The following is a 5,148-nucleotide window of genomic DNA, read 5'->3' on the forward strand; positions in this document are numbered from 1 at the left end:
CATTCCCTCCAAAGTCATCTGTTGATGGAGTGCGAAGTGAGTCTTATAGCCCTGGTCATATTGTGGAATTTTCGACCTCGGGTATTACTTCCTATCTTCCATAATTACATTAACTAGTACCCTTACCTTTTGGGTTTTGCTTTTTCGCCCTCAGAATTGGCTGCCAAGTGGTATCAAAATTTCCTCGCCCACTGGCCCATATAGCCTTTCTGTGGTTTACCTCTAATTAACTTGTACTATGTTGAAGAACTGTGGCATTCAAATGCGTCATCAGTTAGCAATTAGCTAATCCTTCTTGTCTTACTTAAAACGTAAGTTATAGTATTCCAAGTACATAATCTCATGTTGTTTCTCCGCTGCTAGTTCAGATTCTTCCATCTCGCGCGACCATACCCGCACTATCGCACTAAATTCCACCAGAATTTAGAAGTTAAGCATGCTTGGGCGAGAGAAATACTGGGATGGGTGACCTCTTTGGGAAGTCCTCATATCGCGTTTCATGGTAATCCTTGCAATAATGTGTGGGGCACTCAACATAGCCCAAAATTTATCTTAGCATCGTCTCACCAGTCTTTATGTGTTGCCTTGACCTTTCCTCTGTTAACTTGCAACCGGTATAGGGGTAGATCTTTAGTTCCACTACGACCATGTCCTTTTTTGGTCATTTTGGTTTAATTCTTCCTATTATGTTCACCTCTTTTTGTACGCATCCATTCATTAGGGTTGGCTATCGAGTAGTGCTAAAGTTCATTCATATAGTGACCTCTAGAGCCACTTTGAGTTCCGTCTATCCTTAGTTGGCATAGTCCCGAAGAAGTTTGGCATATAAGCTCGCCATTCTATAGTAACCAGCTAGTTCTGCCCATCTTACTTAAACCATTTTACACTTTCCTTACCCCAGCTGGTAATAGTTTATTGTTTTTATCTCGTGTCTTCCTTTACCTTTACGAAACTTTGAGAAGGTGCTCAACTTAACCTGAGAAATATCCTAGCGTCGTCTCACTAGGTCTCACCTTGTCACATTTCTTTCCTTTCCCCTATTAACTTTGTGTTCTTCTCATTTTCTACCACAAGAGGCTTTCTATTCTTTTGTCCTTGTTTATACATCTATCATAACATCATTTGCGACCAACTCTATAGCTAACATTTTGACTTTTGGTCTAGCATGTTGTCATTATCTTTTGTAGTATCCCTTAAGTTATTCGATATCTTTTCATTGCTATATTCATTTGCGTTTATACGTACCCACCTTCTAGCATTATGTTATTCCATGTCTTGTTGAAAACTTCTTAACACTATCTTGCATAGCATTCTAACTTCTATCCAATTATTGACGACTTCCAGATCCTTCTAACTTGGTTCAACAAAGGATCTTATTGAAGTTTAAGCATCCATCTCAAACATGTTGCCACATCAATTGCCTCTATCTTACCCTTTGCAGTTCTCTAACTTGCTTCCCCCCTTTAGAGGGTACTTATACCTTTATCTGCTTATACCTTGCTCTATGTCCAGTCTCAATTTCATCTAGTCCCCTTCCCCAATGTACTTGGTACCGTATCATGTCCCTGTGTTTTTGCATTTTTTTTTGCCAACCTGATTATCCATGTACGGAACCCTAGCTAAATCACGAGGCGACAAGATCCTTCCCACATATAGTGTGACACCTCAACTATTAATCTGTACTTAAGTAATGGGACCCATGGAACAACTCGTCTGAGGCCACCTTTTACTTATCTTTATCAAAATTTATCTAGTACCTATAGTCGTTCCAATTTGAATTAGGTGGTGCTAGTATTCTGACGATAACTGTTCAAGGTTCTTTTGAAATAGCAGCTTTACCCCAACCTATATCCTTTATTCCTTGGGGTGAATGTAGGTTACACTAATTATTCCTTAAGTTTGCCGTCCTCGTTCCTTAAGGGTTCCATTATTTTTGGGGCGACGTTCTGTACACGCGTCATTCCTTTATATCTTAAGCTCCATGCCCTTACTGTGTACTCAACGCAAGCTTTTAACTTAGTCAACGTATAGTAAGTGCGCCTTACTAGTGGTCCTACTTTATCCCAAAATAGTTGTATCACACCGTTTAATTCATACTTACATATCCCCTTTTTAGTTCGTACTCACATTCAAATCCTGACATCTCTTTGAGGTGCTTTTGTCCAAAGCTCTTTCCCCAATTAGTTGGTGGAGGACTATCAACTGTTATCGTCAACCATTTTCCAACCATTGTTGGAAGAAACTAGAATCTCTTAAACATCCCAGTTCTTCTGTTAACACTTGACCTACCTGGTCTCCTTCTGGCTTTATCTTCGAGTTATGAACAACTTATTTAATTTACAATTAGGAGTTGGGGGCTTGACTTTCAAAAATAATTGAATCTCAATTAATGGATATCTTACCCTTCAACCTAAGCTTCTTTTTTTTTCTACAACACAATTATGGCTGGAGATACTGTGGTATGAACTGTACTGCTCAAATAGACTTCTGGTTCTCCGAAATAAACTTCCCTAAGTAAAAGGGGTATCCCTTATTGACAACATGAAGAGTACCTCTTACAGCTTTAATTTGGCATAATATGGGTACTCGGTATCAATTTCTAAGATATGTTATAAAGCTATGTTTTATTCCCTTTTTCTTGTTCTGGAAAAATTTCGACAGAGTTTCCTCTACACATCTTACTATCCCACAACCTGCACGCAGAAAATACCAGCAATGCCTCACAGGGACAATACATATATATATATATATATATATATATATTCATATTATCTCACAGCCACACAAGGCTTTCAACATCAATAGTAATATATAAATACTGGACTTACCTTGTATGTCAAACTTCAAATTGCATCTATTGCACTTCATGTCTACTTTCCTTTCTGTAACATCCCCTAAAAACGTTGTATACGATATTTCAATTCTCGCCTAAAAATAATACAGCCTCTGTATTTTGGGCATAACGTTTTATATGATTGTCTAAATTGGGTGATTCAAATTTTTGAGTAACCACAAGATCATTACCTACAACTTTTGTGACGACCATAATTTAAGTTTCGGAGGTTAAGTAGGTCAAATAAATTAATAATTGTAAGACAGTGTGCTGTCACGAAATAGAGTATTTGTAGAAGAAAATTCATATCTCACTGTAGGATGCTCCAAATTGGTTTATTCTTGAACGACATGAAACTAGACTTCAATATCTACAATTCGTATGAAGACACTAAATCCTAATAAGGAATTTATCTTGTTCAAAAGCAGCTCCGAAAAGGAGTATTCTGTCAAAGATAACTCATTTCACCTACCATGTAAAGATCTAGATACATTTGACATCACTCATGACATCAATTGTCCTCCAATTAACATCATCCATGGCATCATAATTTTCCACTAAATTTTCAGATTTTTCTTTATAATTATTTTATTTATTGTTAGGTCCCTCTTTCCAACCTATAAATACCCACCTTATTTTCTTATTTTATTCATCAAGCTTTCTCAAGCAAGTCTTCTCTCTATACACTTCTTTACACTTTCTCAAATATAGTTTGAGTTCTTAGTAGTGAAGAAATACTATTCCGGTGATTCATACACTTCGGGTAGTACACAAAATGTTTCGGCGAGGAGAAAAGCTAGGACTGGAGTGTTCATTAAGTCTTTCGGTTCCGACTAAAGCTTCGGATTCCAGGTATGTAAGGCTTCAATGAGAGTATTCCTTCCACTCTCATGTCTAAATTATTTTGATTATATGATAAATTATGTTTATTTTCTTTAACCTCTACTCTAAGTTATGTAGGTGTTTATCCATGGGTTCTTCCACCCATGTAGTCCAAAAACTCTTTCAATTAAGTCTCTTTATTTCAAATAATATTTTCTTATGGTAATTCTTATTTTTACTTAATAGTATAAATCATGGTTAAACTAGTGATTATTGTTTTATTTTGATGCAATATAATTTCATATGTATGAATTGATGGTTCCTCTATTTATCTATTTAAAGGTTCTTGAAATTCATGGTGGGTTGTTTAAAGCATGATTTTTAATTAATGGATTTCAAAGTATTTATGTATATTTATTTACACACATGTTTGGAAGTTGAAGTGATTTGAACCCACCTAGTTTTACTATGTTTTTAATAAAGTTTGACTTGAAAGCTTTGACTCCAAATAAATGTTTATGAAAGCAATATCTATGATCAAAAGGGAGTCTTATGAAATAAAAGAATGATGAAATGATATGAATGATGGATTTTTTATGCAATAAGGACAATTCTTGCATATTTGAATTATCAAGTGTTTTAATGAGCTATTCTACCGAATATGATGTTTGAATTCTCAAGTTATATGCTATGAATATTTTGAAGTATTAAACTATTCCGTGGGATTGACTTAGCACCGAATGAGGCATTGAGGTGGGATTCGGTAAGAGAATCCTAGTAGCAACCCCTTGTCTCATTGACTATGTGCCAACATAGGAGCCCTTGTAGGCTTAGGCTAATGGATCCATAAATAGCCCTTAAAGTTAAAGTTAAAGAAATGAATGAAGTTGACAGAGTTCTACCTGGCAAGTAGTCTCCCCGGCCAACGTAGGCGGTTATGTTAGATTCCATGTAATAGCTCGCATGGTCTTAAATGTCGGTTATGGTTATTTTTCCATAAAATGAATGTTTTAAAGGATATCTATATGATTTATTATGCATGCATTACATTATGTTCCATATTACATAATTGTTATAATGTTTCCTCAATGTTCATGCATCGTTATATACTTAGTACATTCAAAGTACTAACGCATACTCTTTTGCCTACATGATATCACCATGTAGGGACCAGTGCTCCTCCTCATTCTCCTCCACGTGGATAGTTGAGATTTCGTTGAAGACTACTTTTGGTGAGTTCCCATGTTTTGGGAACAATACTACTTTATCTTTCTAGCTTATGATATGTTAAGATATTTTACTATGGCATTTCTTCTATTATGATTAAGGGTGAGCTAGGGACTTGTGTTAGCCCCATTAAATCTAATAGTTAGAGGTATTATTGGACATATGTAAGTTGAAGATTTACTATTATGATTTCCGCTTGTTTATTTATCATCATTACCTATGAAAGACTAAAAGAATGTTAAGAGGCTTGTTTGAGGTACTTTTGG

At 35.8% G+C, this 5,148-nt stretch overlaps 1 pseudogene; it reads left to right on the forward strand.

The window, feature by feature from the left end:
• The first annotated feature begins 379 nt into the window (after positions 1-379).
• Positions 380-499, forward strand: LOC129904747 (5S ribosomal RNA; annotated as a pseudogene).
• The last annotated feature ends 4,649 nt before the right edge of the window (positions 500-5,148 follow it).

Source organism: Solanum dulcamara, chromosome 9 (genome assembly GCF_947179165.1).
Source record: "Solanum dulcamara chromosome 9, daSolDulc1.2, whole genome shotgun sequence".
NCBI lineage: Eukaryota > Viridiplantae > Streptophyta > Magnoliopsida > Solanales > Solanaceae > Solanum > Solanum dulcamara.